The following is an 18,685-nucleotide window of genomic DNA, read 5'->3' as shown; positions in this document are numbered from 1 at the left end:
TCCTTGGTATCTGCTACCTCAGCTTTCTTCCCGTCTTTCCTACTGTCTTAGATGCTGGTGCTGACAACTACCCTCGAGAACAAGGACAGATACTCTGAGCTTTACATTTTGTATGCTTTTTGATTTGATACCCACAGGTACATTCTGTTATTACTCTTATTTTTGTAGGCGAAGCAGCTCAGGCCTGGAGAAGTTAAGAAAGATCTTCAGAGGAAAATCTAGCACATGACAGTATCAGAATTCACACACCATCTGGTGCCAAACTCCAGGACCCTATGTTCTATCACATGATAGCATAGCTTCCGATGTTGCAAAAATTATACCTGACATGGTTTCATTCAATGTTACCTGCCCTCAGAAGCCTTCCTTGGTTGCCAACCTTACCCCCACAAATGGCTTACATAATGAACTTGCACGTAGTTGCTATTTATTTATTCAACATTTGTTACATGCTCAACAGTTACTTTTTGAACCCTTTTGTGGGCTGGGCTCTGGGGAAAACTCTGCCCATCCTTGGGAAGTTATTGCAGGGCAAGATCAAGGCTTGTATGGGATCTGTCTGTTGCAATCTTATTGTTATTCCTTCCAGGGCCAGAGAAGGTCTTTTCCTATAGGCACGCCAATGAAGCCTTTATTAACAATTCAGGCTGAACACATGGAAATTCAGGAAGCTGCCAAGCAGGCAGGTGGAGACACAGCAGGGTAGTCCACCCGGCCAAGAAGTTCCGGATGGAGATGTATGTTATAAATCTTTCTGCAACAGCCTGTGGAGGTGAACTTCCGAGTCCTCGGAAAAAGAAAGGAATGGATCTTCCCAAGCTGTGTTCTGTCCGGCGCGTGGTATTGGGGGTGTCTGCCAAATATTCTAGAGGTCACTTGAAGTAAAATTTCTCTCCTTTCCCCAGGGCACTGCCATTCCAATGTGTCAAAGACAATCTTGTCTGGGACAAAGATGGAGCCAAGATTAGGCTGTACCCTGTTGAATTCCCAGGCTCAGTCCAGGAGTGGCTCTCTCTATTCTCATCCACCAAGTAAGTGAACAACATGTCCTTAACTACATTGAAAAAGGGATGTGGGAGAAAATTTGGCTTAAAAAGGGGGCCTTGAGGCAGGGTGTTTAAAGCTACAGTCTGTTTGCTTAGTTGCTTCCCCCAAAGGGTCTGATGGGTTCCTTGAGATCCCACTGAAACTGAGGGCTCCCAGCTTCTTAATGGACATAGTGGACCTCTGAGAATCACAAGGAACTGGTATACACCTTTAAGATTTAGGTATTAGGTATTTAGGTATCCCTAAAGTATACACATAAAATTTAGAATGCAATTTTAGGGGCTTCTTGGAGTCCATCAGTGAACCCAAAGTGTAGTATTTCTGAGAAGATATGTAAAAACATATCTTATATAACTATCTTTAGGCAGTATGTGACAAAAACAGCCTTTAATTTTAATTCCTCAGTATTTTTTCAATGTATATTAAAGTCATAATTAACACACTACACCTACAATTTTGCAAGTATTTCTGCTTGGCACAAGATTAACTGAAACAATGATTAAGTCAGTTTTAGAGGAACATGGAGGAGATCATTGAGGCAGCACATGAAGGACATTTGTTTTGGATACACTGCCCTAGTTAGTGGAATCTAATTAAATAATCCATTGTACAACAAGGACATTAGTGGTTCTTGATCTCCCCAGGAGCTCCTGATAGCCAGAGGCAGACGGAGAAAGTCCCCAGGGCACCAAATTCTAAACTAGAGTGTTCTATGACACTCTTGCTAGTCTTGCTTTCTACTTGTGAGGTTTTAATCTCATAGGGGAAACACACATCACATACCACAAACATATACACACATGTAGTGGGATACCCACCCCACCCACACCTGTAGTGCTGACCATGCCCATTTGGGCATGCTTACAGGTGAGGACATGACAGAGAGTGAGTTTTAGTTCTGGGGACGAGACAGGTGACTCTCTGTTGTGTGCTGTCGGGTCAGAGGGATCAGCCTGAGCAGATCCTGAGAGTGGGTACCTGCAGCGGCCATCTGCTTTTTGTGTGACTTCTCCCCGAAACAAATTATATTTAACCTGTATTTGAGCCTAGTCCCATGAATCATTATCTGTGCCTCTGCACACACATACATACACATGCACTTAATAACATGCACACACATACAGATGAACATAGGCACACATACAGATGCACATAAACACACACATACACATACTTAAACATACCACACACACATACACATACCACAAACACATGCACTTAAACACACATCTATATAAGCCAATGTGCACACGTATAGATGCACATAAACACACATACACATACAACACACACACACACACACACACACACACACACACACACACACACACCAACCTGGTTTAACTCTGGAAATAGATAAAACAGGCTCTAACTCCATTCAAGCTGTTACACTGGCATTGTTTTATAAGGATTTTATAAGTAGATTCCTCAGACTCTCCTCTCTGCTTACATTTATAAACAGAAAACAATCTCAAGATGCTTGCCATTCCTCTCACATTGTTAGTGATCTGCCTGTGGATAGTCTCAGGAAATAATGTTCTGTTTTTTCTGGAGTCTATTCTTGTTTTTGCTGGTTTCAAGGGAAAGAATCAATTTCATATGCTGTGAAGCTTCTTCCCATTTTGATTGTCCTTGTGCTTGGTGGACCTAGATGCCAAACAGAAATATGAAAGGTACATAAATATGAAAGATGTCTTTAAATCTTCTTTATGGATACATATATCTGGGAAGCACTGTGCTTGATTCTGAATGTATCCCTTTCAAAGGGAGGTGGACTTAGGGAATTGTGTCCAGAAAGAAGGGGAGGCTACAGTTTACTGGAGCAACAGCTGACGGACCTGATACTGTCATGGGAACAGAAGAATCCATGGTCACTTCAAGGTTGTTATTTACAGGTCTTTAAAAGCTATTGTGGGGCAGGGCAGGGCAGGGCAGGGCAAGGCAGGGCAGGGCACACATGCTGCCAGTCTGCAGGACCCTAGGCTACAAATGCCACCTGTTACTCCAGGAATCAGGAAGAGTGGGCAGATGGTCAGAGAGCAGTAGCTCTAGGAAATTTATTTCATATGAAATCTGACTCTTAAACAGTAGCAATGAATTTCAAAAACATTCAGAAATATTGTGTGACCAAACAAAGCATACCTGTGGGTTAGCTCTGGCCTGTGAATGACAATTGCCTTACTGACTCTTGAGTTGTTTTAACTTTCCTGGCTAATGATGAATATGGGAACATGTGAACCTGCTGCAATTTTCCTTCTTTTCTCTTTTCTTCTTCTCCTCTTTTTCCTTCTCCTTTTCATCCTCCTCCTCTACCCCCTCCTCCCATTTCCTTTTCCTTTTTTCCTTTCTCTTTTTCTTTCCAGAGTCTCATGTATACCAGGTTGATTCAGATTTCCTTTGTGGTTCTGAATGACTTTGAACTTCTGATCCTCTTGTCTACACTCCTCGAATGCTGGTATTAGAAATGTGTAACACAGTGCCTACACAATGATGGGATTGAACCCATGGCCTTGCGCCTATTAGCAAGCACAACTGAGCTATACCCCCAATCTGATCTATCCTCGTTCCTTTCCTCCCTTCTAAAACTATTTACTTATTATTATCACACACACACACACACACACACACACACACACACACACACACACACACGCACGCACGCACGCCACGCACGCACGCACGCACGCACGCACGCACGCACATGCATCTACAGGGTGGAATGGAATGGGGTGGGGGTGAGCGTCCCATGGTACATACATGGAGATCAGAGGACAACCAGTGAATTCATCATATGGAGTACGGGGATCAAACTTGGTCATCTCCTTGGCCCCACCAATTTCTCTTTCTTGTGTGGCAGTTTTGACTCAATATTCAGTTTTCAGTGGACACACAGACTTTAGAGTGCCTCTTGGAGAATTTTTTAAGGAAAGAAGTGTGGTAGTCAGAAGTAAGCCAGAACATTGAAACCTCAGGGGTCAAGGGACTTCTTGAAGGTCCTGGTGATTTCAGGCAGCCTGCACTAGTCGACAGTACCAGGAAACACTGTGGGTACCAAGGCAGGTGGCCTGGTCTATCATACCACCTAGAAGTCAGGTCCAAAGGAAACCCCAATTCCACAAATTCTGGCAGTTAGACAAAAAGTTAGACAGAAAGCCAGCATTCCCCAGGAAATAATGAAGCTGGTCTCTCTCTACCAAAGGAGCTATTTCACTTATCACAGGCAGGAGGGACAAATGGCTACCTGTGGTGACTATTAGCATACCAAAGCACATGCTGGCTTCAGGCTCCCTCAGCAGGGCAATTACCTAGTTTTTCTCACCTCCTCTCTCACCCTAAACTCCCCTAGCTCATGGGCTTCCCTCTTTCCAGCTACTCATTCACTTCTCCTTATAACGCTGCTATTTTTGTCTATGTACCCGCTCCTCTCTTTGTCTTTGTCTCTTCCCCCTGACCCCAGCTCCTGCCTCTCTTCTGACCTGGTCCAGCCTGCTGGCCATGTTCAGTCTACTACTTTCTCCCTGCTCTGGACTCTTTCAGATGGCTTTGGCTGTTCTCTCTCTCTCTCTCTCTCTCTCTCTCTCTCTCTCTCTCTCTCTCTGTCTCTCTCATAAATCTACAATAAAAGTCTTCCACTTAACCATACCATAGAGTGTTTATATCATCAGTTTACACATCAGATAATTCTCTAATTGAACAAGTAACTTTCAAACACTTGTTTTCTCTTCTATGAAAATGAGAGATGGGATTGGATTAGGTCCTGTGATTTCCATGATAGTCTCTAAACCCCTGCTTACAGGATTTCCAAGTTCCCATTCTTTTGTGCTGTTTTCACAAGTTTATAGTAGCTGCCTCCCTAGTGCCATGAGTAGACAGCATTCCTTCAGAACACTCACTATATTTGTGTGGTCACCAGATGATGTTTACTAGGTTACATTATAATTGTGGAGTCTTCTAATTCTGTCATCTCTGATTCTGGGTTAACCAGCCAGTGAAGGCTATCACACCAAGCAGTAGTTCCCTGCGTCGGTTAAAGCATTAAAGATAACCTCAGAGAACACTAAAACACATCAGAGTCACATTATAGACTATAAACAAAGAACTTCCTTTTGAACTAATTTGATCACAAGTGAGTCCAAATTTGAACTCTTCACTTCTCTCCCTGTGCCTTCCATCTGTCTGTAGTTTGTGGTTACTGGCCTGTCTCTGTTTTTTACATTACGTGTGTCTGATCTGTCTGTTACTCATGCCTGTATCTGTTCTGTGTCTGAATCCAGGTCTGTCGGTTGTGACTGTCCATATGTTGGGCTATTCCTGACAATGGGTTTTGTTCTGCATTTATTGAACAGCACAGAAAACATGGCATGGGAGAGCAATGAGAGGTTCTTTATGGAAAATCTCTAACAAAGTCTTACTAGGGAAGAAGTCACTTCACTGACCTCAAATGACCCCCGAGTAGGTACCAGCACTTCAAATAGTTGTTATCAACCTATGTCCACATGCTTGCAACATAAATGGTAGGTATTTATAGTTTAAGGTTGATTCCAACCTGTTGGCAGCTTTCAACAAATGACCACAGCATGCACATACATTACTCTGGGTCAAGGGCATGGAGGAACACACAACTTCAGATTAAAGCTGCACATTTAGCGTAGGTTATGAAAACTGATTGTATGAGCAATTGAAGGCAGAGTAAGATTGGTTATATTGTTCCCTCAAGTGCTGATTAAACTTATGAAAACCATAAAAATATTTAGACATCTTAGACTGGGGCATTCTTAGGCAAATAGATTTGAGTTGGAGTTTTGGATGTTCTCTTTTACCAATCTCTCTAACTCCAAAAGGACTCAAGAAGAAGACATGGACTAAAGAGTGAATCAACTAGAGACGATTTGCTTCCAGGGGATATTTTAGAAACCTTTTCAATTGTTCTACCTGAGGGAAAGGAGGTACTCAGGGCATCCTGTGGGTAGGAGCCAGGAAGGTTGCTCAATAGCCTACATAGTAAAAGTGGACTAGTAGCAATTGTCAATAGTAGGTTAAACAGTAATCAACAGCATGTCTGCGATATCGTGCTTATCCTAGACCCTGTGCACATGCAATCAACTAGCAACCAGTACAAGACAAAGGCATGGCACGGACTCCCAGCCACGAGCCAAGCTGACTCACTTACCGGAGGCTGACTTACGGGAACCGAGAGGCCAGCATTTGATCTACGCACAAGTCTTCAGGAAAGTAAAGCTTCAGGGAAATTGGGTGTCCTATACAGAGTGATCAAATAGCATGAAATACATCTGCATCCACACCCTCTTCCTTCCTATGCTTTCCAGTACTGAGCAATTCCTGTCCTGTGGAAAGTGCTCAGGAAAATTAGAGGTAGAGTGGTAACCGGCCGGCAGGAGCGGAAACAGTTTGCATGAGGTTATGTTATCTACTGTCTCGGCAACTTTGGTTGACGCACTTTCCTCTTTTTGGTTCCACTGTTTTCATCAGTGAAATGCAGGGGTGGGATGGGTGACTGTGCAATTACTCTTTGTGCTTAAGTCATGCTGAATATTCAGAAGATGAGACTGAAATTCTCTTGTGGAAGATCCATTGTTCCAGGAACCTTGGGAGGAAGAATATCACAGCATATGAGATACCTTGGATTGAGAATCAGAGATATCTACAAAACCATGTTGGGTTGTATCTTTCTTCTATATTCTTCATGAAGTTACTTGAGTGGGAATAGTAACACTAGTCTCAGTAGGTTACTGTAAGGTTACATAAGATATTGAAGGCTGTCTAACACAGACTGAGTACTTCATTAAATGGAAACTGTGGGATCTGCAGTGGTGAATTAAAGTGAGTAAGAAGTGTTCTTTACATGAGAGGAACTTAACATTCCACCAGAGTAAGTGGTAAGAGACATGTAGTAGGGTGAAATGCTAGACAGAAGAATGCCCACTGAGAGACAGATGGGGTTGTGTTTAGAAAGAAGATAATTTCACCTGGAGACCAGAGGAAGCTTGGATGGATGGAAAAACTGAAGCGCCGGCTGTGGTATCTCAGTAGATGTTGGGAAATAACCTCAGCTTCCCTAAGGAACAGTTACATGGCACAAGCAAGCTTTCTCTGTGGTCCACATGTCAGTGAAACCGACAGATTCCACAGAATACCTTACATCCCACCTGAGAGCAACAACTCCACCCCCAAATGCCAAATATATTTCGCATCCAAAAAGAATACTTGATAGCGGCATCTAAGTATGTGTGTCTGGGAACAGAGAAGAGCAAGAACTCTTGGTGAGTCTGTTTTCTCATTGGCAATTCAAATGAGGAGAGTAAATGTCTTCTAATCATTTCTGTTTGGTGTGCAAGGCTCACTCACCAGCTGCATATGCTCTCCCACTCCCAGGGCTCTCAGCAAACAAGGATGCTAGCACAGGAGGAGAGTGAGACCCAAGTGAAGGACAGGAGCAGACAGAGGAACAGAAGCAGGGCCCACACAGTGCAAGAGAGCCACGGGCTTACTGTTAACATTGCTGCCTCCTCACTTACATCAGACACCGAGGGTGAGATGGAAGGTCCTGCCAACACTTGGCATGAACAGACTTGAGCTATTCTAGTTTTACCATGTGCCTATTTTGGTATCTCCTACTTTATAGGTTGTAATGGGATTAAAGAGGAAGCCACAGGTAAAGGGCCTATGCAAGATGCAGTGTTCCATAGTTACCGCTATATTGTTGATGTTTATAAAAATAAGAAAACAAGCAAAGAGAGGGAGGTCTTTGCCAGGGTCTTTGAAGAAATGATGAGCCCTGCACTGTGGGGCTGGAAGCTTTAGGGATGGAATGTAGGAGGAACTGGGCCACCTGACTGGTCCCAGCTCTTTGTTTCCACCATCTTCATCCCCAGGAGTCTGGGCTGGGGCTGATAAACACAGCCAGAGACATATCCGGTATGTATTTCAGCAGCCCCTCCTTGGAGAGGACGCCAAAGCAGGTTTGTTGTGGGAAGCCCTGGGGGAACTGAGAGGAAGAGCTTGGGAGAGCATGTGGGAAATCAAGCCAGCCAAGAGAAATGAAAAACACATTAGCTGGTGTGAAGGGAAGAGGATGCAGAGCCACGATCCGATCCATAGCTTGAAACGTTTCCGTCATCTGCTGAAGAAAGGTGAAAGTGCCCTTCTGGAGGACAGGCTAAATCCTGAATCTTACATTGCTGCAAGAAGACGTCCCTGGGCTTTTCTGCCAAAACTTCATACAGAGAATAACCGTGATACCATCACTTGGATGCAAACTTGCAGAGTTCTCACAGCTTGGCCTCCAGGTTGGACTTTGGAGAGGACAAACTTTTTGTGCATGGTGTCTTTTCTGCCAGCTAGCTGCCTGTGGTTTGTTGAGCATGGCTATTGACCTCCTTGGGACTCTCATTCCTTAACAAGGCATCCAAAATGGGACATTATGAAGTCTTTTCTAGGTTTAAAAATATGTGGGGTGTGGGGGAGGAGGAGAGAGCACAAACATTTCTTAAGTAGGTCTGGTTGCTAAGTACTTTACATATTTATGCATAGCATATTTCTGAGTCCTCATGGTTTCCCTTTAAAGAAGGCATTAGTACTGGTTTAGCTGTGAGGAGTACGAGGCACCCAGAGGTCTGACATATATTATAAAGTTGAGATTTAAAATCATATTTATCGCTCTTCAAAGATCATGGTAGACTCATGGTAAATAGATATGTTTGCCCTCTGCAAATGCCATCCATAAAGTATGTATTGTTTCCTTTATGTTGTAGTTTGATTGTACAATGTCCCTTACAAGCTCATGTGTTAGAACATCTGGACCCCAATTGGTGATGCTATTTTGGGACACTGGAACCTTCAGGAGCTAGAGTCTCACTGGAAGAAGTGGGTCACTGGAGGTGGGTTTGGAGGTTGAATACCCCAGCCTTGCTTTCTGTCTATCCTGTACTTCCAAACTGCAAGTGCAGAGACAACCACCCTGCATACTAGCAGTCATGCCTCTGCCTGCTGTGATAGGTTTATCGTCTGAAACCACAAACCCAAGTAAACCCAAATAAACTCCCCCAAATTGCTTTTTGTCAGATGTCTTTATTCAAGAAAAGAATCAATGGACCTTCATCTGTCTCATGTCCCAGCTTCGGATATTTTAGAGGAAATAGCTCTAACTTTGGAAGTGGGACAGGCTGATACTTCCTCTTGCTGAACTCCACATCACTGACATCATCACATTGGCACCTTGAAATAGGTCATGACATGACACTTTATTTCATAGCAATAGACAAATATTGCAAATGAGGGGATACCGCCCCCAAATCAAGGGAGGCTGACATTGTGACATGACACTCCATGTCATCTCTTCTGTGTCATGAGCTGAGAGAATACACACTTAGAAGCAGATAGCAACCTGACATTGCTGGGACATCAGTGAGCAGCTAGTATCTCCCTGGCCTGGCACAGGCCAGCAGAAGGGTGTTATAAACAGGTGAGCTGAAGGAGAGGAGGGCCCTGCTCTGCTCAGCTTGGTTTCAGTAGATCCTCCCAGTGACTTTGATATCCGTAGCCCAGAACTGCTCACTTAACTACTGTAGCCCAGGCATAGATACTCCTTCCTTGGGCTTTGGAATGAGGATGGCGAAGGTAAGCACAAATTCAAAGCTTTAGAAGGTGGTAGCTGAAAGCAAAGTGATAGGGTCTGAATTCCCCTATCACTCCTTCAGCAGGATAGCTCTTGCCTTGTCTGGTGAACCACAGCAGGGAATGGCACTGTGATGGTAAACAAGAGGTCTATCCTTAGCTCTATCATTGCAAGGAGGGTGGGGGAAGCGCCTTTTGGCTTCTGATCCTGCATCTGGTTTTACACCCTGGCATGTTTTGGTTTGGAGAGTAAATGACCAATGGGGCTGCTAAACCACTGCCCTGAACCATGTGTTTTCTGGAAGTTTCTGCTCCTTGCAGCAGATACTCTACTTCCCCAGCACTGACCACCAGCCTCTGGCCTGGCTGGAGAGGGATACAGCCATCTTAACTCTTTTCAAACTTCCTTCTCAAAATCCAGGTTAGTTTCTTTGTCAGGGTGTCCCACTCAAGGGGTTACTTGGCTTTAATTGTAAAGCCTCTTTTTCTCCTCTGTGTTTGGAGTATGACCAACCCAAGCCTAGCCAGCAAAGTCTCCTTTGGGTAGAGATACAAGTATTTAAGTCTGCAGGACAGAAGCAAGCATGCCAGGGACACTTGCCATACATAATCTTGCCAGACGGTGTTGCCTGTCTGAGATTCTGCCTCCTCATTTGGTGTTTTCCAGTAGAGATCTATTATCTATTGGCATTTTGTGTGGGAAGATACTTTATTGTCTTTCAGGAAGTTCCAAATTCTTGGACCCTACTCACAAAATGCCACAGAACCGGCTTTGTCATGGTGACAAGCCCAAACAGCCCCACGCATATGTAAGAAACCCTATTGGCTGGGCACTTCTCTGGGTTTGCACCTCCAATGCCTTAGTTTCCTAATCTGGTGAGTGAGCTAGGATTTCCAGAACCAGCACTTTAGATCAGCTTCAAGAGCTGCGGGTGGGGTTTCGTGTGTGTGTGTGTGTGTGTGTGTGTGTGTGTGTGTGTGTGTGTGTGTGTGTGTGTGTGTGTGTGTGTGTAATGTGAGACTGAGTGTGCTCCTGACCTGTGGGGAACCTGTACTGTTTAGGTTTAACACTTACTCAGTCTGCAACAGTCAATAAAATAACTTTCTTGGTCAAAACCTCCTGTGGCTAAAAAAAAAAAGTGGGAAGCCACTGGCCTGGCCCCGAAGCTGCTAAATGACAGCCTGAGAGCCCAGAGCACTTTGCAGACATGTTTTGTTTGGCATGGGAGTTTGAGATAGTTGGGGCTAACGCCTAAAAATCTAGATTTTTTAGCTTTTGGAGGAAATAGATATTCAGAACAAGAGAACAAAAAGACCTGGAAATCCTGGCCCCCGATTTCCACAAGGGTGATGTGAGTTTGCTGCTGGCTGATGGAGGTTGCCCCCTTAGGTGGAGCTGCCCTGTCCCTCCTTCCCTTCCCTTGTCTGTCCCTACACATATCCGAAGGGAATGCTAGGATTAGATGGCTATTTTGCAATATGGAATACCTGGGGGAGCTTTTGAAATTCTGAGGTTGATCCCCTAAATCAGTCTAGCTTGCAAATCTCTGGGGCCGAGGCCTGAACATTCATACTTTAAAAATCCCCTCAACTGATTCCTTTACTGTTCAGGAAAGAGACCCAGCCCACTGCAGGTGATACCAAGTTTAGAAGCCCACCCCAGAAGACCATATCTGTAAAGGAGTTTCCTCTTTCCATCCTCATTCCACAAGGACCCTCTAGATTCTTCCTCTGCCTTTGCTGTTGCCCCGGTGCACCCTATCAGTTCTCTCACCCAGTTATTGAAGTCTTACTGGGAGGTAGGTACTCCAGCCCCCAATTTTTATGAGGATCCCTCTTTCTAAGTGGACCCTAATATGTCAGTAATATGACCCATAAGAATTTCAAGCATCTTAGACCTCTCTGCTGGAGCCTCAGCCACTCTTAATGGAAAGCACCCTCACTTCCCTCTTCCCGTCAGCCTCTGCCATAGAAGCAAGTTCATGCTCCTGCCTAATGCTTCACATCTGGAGGGCTAAGTTCAGGGCCCCTCACTCCTCTCTCTCTGGTACCTTATTTATGTCAATGTCAAAATTGCCTCTGTGAAACAGGCACTCTCAACTTGGGCACTTCGGACACTTTAGGATGGTTGACTTTCTGCTTTGGGCAGCGTGCACCAACCTATGCTCAGCACCACACCTGTCCTGTATCCCTTCAGGGCAAAATCACATCCACTGAATACCAGGGCCGTAACGTAATTAGGGCAGGAATGAAACGTGCTGATATTCCAGTTCTATGTTATGACTCCTCTTGTGTTCCTGGCATCCCCATTTCCCTTTATGGTCCTGACTCAGGATCTGCAAGTGGGTTGGTTCCACCTACAGACATAAAACCCATGATGCCCAAGTCTCTCTTATGTAACCTGGCAAAGGGTCTGAATATAGCCTCTCACTTCTCCATACACACACACACACACACACACACACACACACACACACACACATATATATATATGGTCATCTTTGTCTTACTTATTATATATAATACCAAGTCAAGAAGCCATTAATAGTTGAACTGTATTGTTTAGGGAATAATGATGGGGGAAAGATTGTTCATATTCAGTATAGGTACCTTTTTTCTGAATATTTGCTATCTGAATATTTTTAACATTTTTCTTTTTGTTTTTGTTTTTCAATACATCCTGACTGTAATTCCCCCTCCCTCCACTCTTCCCAGCTTCCCCCACCTCAGAGCCACTCTTCCTCCATTTTCCTTTAGAAAAGAGCAGGCCTCCCAGGGATATCAACCAAAGGTAGCATAATGAGATGCAATAAAACCAGGCACAAACCCTCAAATCAGTTGGTTGACATAGTAAGAGGCTGGTATCTCTCTGATGCTTGCTTCCCCACCCCCAAATCCTTCATCACCATAGTGATAATGGATTAGCCAGTTACTCAACTGTTAGCATTCCTTGATTCCTCTGGTCCTCCCAGTTGAGACATCTAAGTTGTCATCACATTTTACCGCCTCCATTGCCTAAATATCCAGAGCCTCTCCCTCCACTTCTTCCCATCCCCCTTTGTGCCAATCTTAACCTCTCTGTCCCTCCTTTGATGATGACTACTGCAACAGCTTCATTCTCTCTTTTACAATCCACACTTCTTACTTCGTCCAGGCGCCTTTGGGAACTGTAAACCAGCTTGTGCCATTTGTTTGTGTAAGAGCCTTCAAAGACTTCCCATTTCTAGAATAAACTATGTATTCCTAACTAAGGCTTATAAAGCTGAGCTGACCCCAAACCACTCTCCCAGCAATTCCCCAATTACATCTTCTTTATTTCATTCCAGCCATACCAGCTGCCTTCCACTCATTATAGCAAACAGTTTCTTGCCTCAGGGCTTTTGACTGTAGCATTTTCTCTCCTCCTCCTCTTCTTACATCTTAGTTTCCACAGTTTGTTTCACCCCAGATTCTGATTTCGGGGTTAGTACCTCTCCCCAATTTAATAAATGGTCATGAAATAAAGTGAATGAATGAATTCGTCACATTACATCTTTCCAGCAAATTTTTACAAGCTTTAGCTACTACGTTTATCTTCTAGTTTCATGGTTGTCATGCACTTTATTCCATTTGTATGAATGTTGTCAAAACCTCTTACTGGTTCATAGCATGGGGCTTGGCACATGGTATGACCACAGTAGTTCTCTGGAAGGGACTGGTGAATACAGAGTGATTGGCTTCAGGGCTTAGGCCCCTCAATGCTCTCATATCAAATGTTGACTGGTGTTCTTTATGTACTGACATTTCATGATGCCCCACAGACTCCGAATCAGCAAAATGTCAATGTGTATAGGGCCACTGGGAATTCCATGAGTCACTCAGGGGGTTATTGTTATCTTTGTGTCTCTGTGACCATAATAGGCTTTTGGTGGAGTGGTACTTATTTTTTAACATCTTGAGGAGATGGAAACCTAGAGGAAGTCAAAGCACAGTCTCTTAACTTGACAAGCCAGGAACATAACATTTAACATCGTGGTTTGCTCACCAAGTACTGGTACATCATATGAAGAGGTAAAATGGGCTGAGGATAAAGCCCAGTGGGTAAAATGCCTGCAATAAAAGCCTCAGGACCTCAGTTTGGGTCTCTGAACTTACATTAAAAAATTCTGGAAGTGGTGGCATGCACTTGTAATCCCAGGGTTTGGGAGATTTGGAGACAGGTAGATTCCTGGAGCTCATAGGCCGGCCAACTTAGCCTACCTGGTGAGTTCCAGGCCAGGGGGATCCCTGTAGTTGCCCTCTACATGCATGCTCACACAAGTGCCACGCCACACACACACACACACACACACACACACACACACACACACACACACACACACACAGAGAGAGAGAGAGAGAGAGAGAGAGAGAGAGAGAGAGAGAGAGAGAGACTTGTATCCTTGTCTAGCAGGCCAAACCGCCTTGCACCACTTGTGGAAAGCCTTGCTGCTCGGTTCTCGTGGGCCAGACTGGCATGCCCTGATGCTTATAGTTCAGAGCTCTGGCTGTGATCTGGACCTTGTAGGAAGATTGAGACTTAAGACTTGATTCTCATCAAAAACCCAGGATTAACAGAAAATCTGGTGTTCAGAGTCTGTGCTGCTTCCTCACATATGTTTTCAAAGGTGAGCTGAGTTATTCAAGGAAATATTGTACTCTCTTAAGTTAAAATAGAGTTGGCATAATGCTGGGCTTTCACTCTCTGTTAGGGAAGCAGAGAGGGGGGAAAGACCATGAAACAGAGTTGTTAAATGTCATTTAGAAATGAGAGGTGAAAAGTCTAGAAGGAAAAAAAGGAGGCAGAGGCATAATAAGAAAGGAAGGATGTGTTGGAAGCACAAATATGAATGAGACCAATTTGAAACTTCCAAGTTCAAGGTAAATGGATTGGTAAAGGAGGGAGTGAGGGTCTTCTGTGGTTTTGTCTCCCTCTGCTAAGAACGTGGTAGGTGACTTCATAGAAGTCCCTTCCTCAGACCCCCAACTCCACGGGAGTTGGGTTAGAACCAAACATAAATATCAATTAGACATAGGAAATGCAGGTCCTTCTAGTCTAAAGCTACTCTGCCACCCACTACCAAGCCACACAGGGAGACTGTATCAGTCATGACTTCTATGACATTGGTGTAGCTCATTGTAGTCATTTTGGACAGGGAGATATTTTAATTAGTGAAAACAGGCAAAAGTATAACCATCTGAAAAAAAGAAGTGGATGAGCACTGTATGGAAGACACAGGAAACACAAAAAGACCCATTCTTTAAAATTACTTCAGTTTCCATGTTTATGCAACGGTCAAAAGAATTTTGCAGTAGCCTGGGCTCAGGAGGCCTCACTATGGGTCTCCATTCTGCCGTTGGCCTAGTGTGTGTTTCCTTACTAACAAAAAGACAGGGTAAGATGAAAGAATCTCTTGCTAGAAGATCCAATAGTTCCTCAGCATCTGTAGAAGCAAGTTCCACTTTATTGTCATATCAGGTGAGACCTCACCTATGCTATGCTCAGCTCGCCTTCCTGGACTGTCAGCTTCCCTCTTCTCATCTCACTTGCTGCCCTTTTATACCATCTGCCGACAAGCTGCTTGCAAGTCTTGGTGTTATACTATGGATCTGATACATACTCTGAAACATTACATGTTGACAGTTTGGTCTTCAGCTCAGCAATGCTGAGTGGTGAGAAGCCAGTCAGCTGTGGCCAGAAGCCTTTGAAACTACAAGCCATAGAAAGTCTTTCCCATCTGAGCTTTCTCAGGTGTTTTGTCTCAGCTATAGAGAGCTGAACAACACACTTAGCCTTTGTAATCATTTTCCCTCAATTTCTCTTCTCGGCTTTGCTTTCCTTGTTTGTGGCTTCACGCCACCTCTCTCCTCTCTGCAATGCACTGGACTTAGATTTCCTTAGATGACAAGAACCCTTGTCATCAGGAAACCTTCTGGAAGGCTGGTTAAAAGGGCAGACTTCAAAGCCAGAATGATGGGTATAAGTCCTGAGTCAGTGGTTTTCTAGTTGTATGAGATGGGCGCATGCTACTCCCTGGCTGTGGGAGGCTTTTGCCTTAGTTTATTCAGCTCTAGAGTGTTAGCTGTAATAGCACTTACTGTAAAGCTTCTAGGTTGACATACAGAGAATGATTTCTTCCATCTCAATTAGGCACAGACAGAACTGGCCTAATCGCTAACAAGAAGGAATCACTAACAAGAAGGAACACAGCATGCCACTATGGTGTGTGTATGTGTGTGTGTGTGTGTGTGTGTGTGTGTGTGTGTGTGTGTGTGTGTGTGTGTGTCTGTGTGCATGTGCATGAAGATGTGTGTGCACTTTCCTATTAAATAGTTTGAGTCTTCCTACTATTATTCAAACCTCTGTAGTCTTGATCATCCATCTTCTAGCATAGAGATTGATACTGCAGGCACTGATGTGCTGACATTTAATCCTGGAAGAGATTAAATTATATAATACATTCTGTGCCTACAACAGTACGAGGCACATAGAGAGTCTCTATGAGGTGGATGTTATTATTACTTTCCATCATCTGTGTTCCACAATGCTTTACACTTTCTTATCAGAGCAGTTATTATGTTGTCTTACCGTATTTTGTGTGTATATCCGTGTTAGCTGTGAGCTAGTGGAGAATGGGGAACTGGTACGGACTGAATTATGTTCCTGCAAAACTCCTGTTTTGCAACCCTAGGCTTCAGCACCTCATGACTGTATTTAGAAATAAGGTTTTGAAAGAGGAGATGAAGCTAGATAGAGCCCGTGAAAGTGGTCCTCAATCCACAGAGGCTACTGCTAGGATAAGAAGAGATACCAAGTTGGGGTATACACAAAGATACCAGCGCAGCAGCAACAGCAGGGTGGCCATGCACAGAAGCTCCGGAAGCCAGCCCTGCAGATACCCTCATCTTAGCTCACTCCCCGCTGCCTCCCCCCAGCCTCCTGGATGGTTAGAAAATAGAAATGCCTATTGTTTAAGCTACCTATTCTGACATATTTTGTTATGGTGTTCCATTAAACTCATGTTGGAACTAGACTTTTGTTTATTCATTCAGCAAACACTTAGAGAACATCTACAATGTCCTGATTTGTATAATAGGATGTATAAGACCGATAAAGCAAAGAAAGACAAAAACAGCCTCTGCTCTCAGGAAGCTTTGAGTCTGGTGGGAGAGACTGATAATCAGAAGATGAAAAAATCCAGGACAGTTTGTGATGACAACGAGGGAATCATGTGCTCAGAGTGGGGTCAGGTGGGAGCGAATGAGAAGGAGATGTTTGGATGTGTCTGTCTCTGACACTGTGGCAGTCAGGGCTCACAGTCAGTACTCTGAAAGGCTGTTGACTTTTTACCAGAGGAACACTAGACTGTTTTATTGCTGTGACACAATATTTGACACACAGGGGGAAAAGGTTTATTCTAGTTCATGGTTTCAGAGGCTTCCATCCATGATTGGATGACTTACTTTATGGTTTTGGTCCCATGGTGAAGCAAACACTCCATGGAGAAAGAGCAAGAGGGAAAGCAGTTCACAGTATATTAGCCAGGAAGCACAACAGCAGAGCATCGGGAAGAGAGCAGGGAAAGCTATCTTCTTTGCATGCCTCCTTCCCCACAGCAACCCATTTCTCCTAAGTAGGCCCTACCTCCCACTATCTCACAACTTCCCGAGGGTCTAGTGAATCTTGAACTCATTAATGGATTAAAACATGGCTTAGGGCGGAGACCTTGTGAGCCAATCATCTCTGAAATATAGGGATCCCCACAGACACCCAGAGGTGTGCTTTGCCAGTCTCCCAGGGGTCACTCAGTTCAAGTTGGCCATCAAGACTTATCATCGCAGAAAATGGTTGTGTCTCTGTTATCTTTGTGGGAATGCATGACTTCCCTTAAGTTAAGGAAAGAGCTGAGTGGCAGGCTGCCATGGGTAGACTGTATAGGACATACGGGAACTGAGGCAGTAGAACAGTTGATAGATCGAGAGGAGAGGAAGTGGGTTCTCACTTCAGCCCTGCCACAAGCAGGCTGTGACTTGGGTCCACGCCCTTCCCCTCTCTGGACCTCCGTTTCCTCATCTTCAAAAACAAAGAGGTACAGGCATTTTACCTCTTAAGTCCCTTGTGGCTCTTTGAAGTATTTCCTGAAATCTAGCAATGCTGGAAAGAGGAGGAAAGGACAGAGAAAAAGGAGAGAATGGAGGAGAGAGAAAGAAGAAAGCTGGCAAGAACAGAAAACAAACAAGAAGAAAAAAAAGAGAGAACTAATGAACTTGAGTGGCAGGTGGGACCTGGTTTGTGGTTTCCCACCTTCCCCACGTGATGGCTGCCCAGGTCCCGTGGCGATTCATGGTAGTGATGGATTCAGTTGTCTAAGCCTTGGCTGCACGAAGATATACAAACAAGCAAATTCTGCAAACCCTCCCTGTCCCAGTTTGATTACAAGTACACAGGGCACAATAATATCAAAAGCACATGGATCCTGTATGGATTAAATAGAGCAATGATTGTAACACCTTCATATAGAACTGGGTACATGCACTTTTGTTAGTGTCAGCATGGGTAAAACATAGGACTTGGATAAACTGAACTTTCAATTGCTTTCCAAGTAGTTTCTGTGAGTCTTTATACACTCACTAATCTGCTGTCCCAGAGCTACATGTGAATCCCACCATGAATGTGGTATATGTATATTTTTTGTGTGTGTGTGTCCTGCGTTATTGAATATGAAGGAACAAATCCCCTCAAGAGGATTTGGGGAAGTCAATGGGTAGGATGCAGGCCTCTTTCTCCTTACAATCCTATGTCAAAGCATGCACTGTTAGCTATATATAGGTTACAAAACCCCTGATTTTCTTCAGGTGTGGCATTAATCTCACAGGGTGGAGTATCCTGAGTGCTCACAGAGAAGGTATTAACTCAGTGAGACTATGAAAGCAGGGCCTGCGTTTGAAAATGTGGAGAAGGCATGAAGACCTGGAAATTCACATT

The sequence above is a fragment of the Cricetulus griseus genome, chromosome 2, assembly GCF_003668045.3.
Source record: "Cricetulus griseus strain 17A/GY chromosome 2, alternate assembly CriGri-PICRH-1.0, whole genome shotgun sequence".
Lineage (NCBI taxonomy): Eukaryota > Metazoa > Chordata > Mammalia > Rodentia > Cricetidae > Cricetulus > Cricetulus griseus.
Note: the sequence above shows the minus strand (reverse complement) of the source record.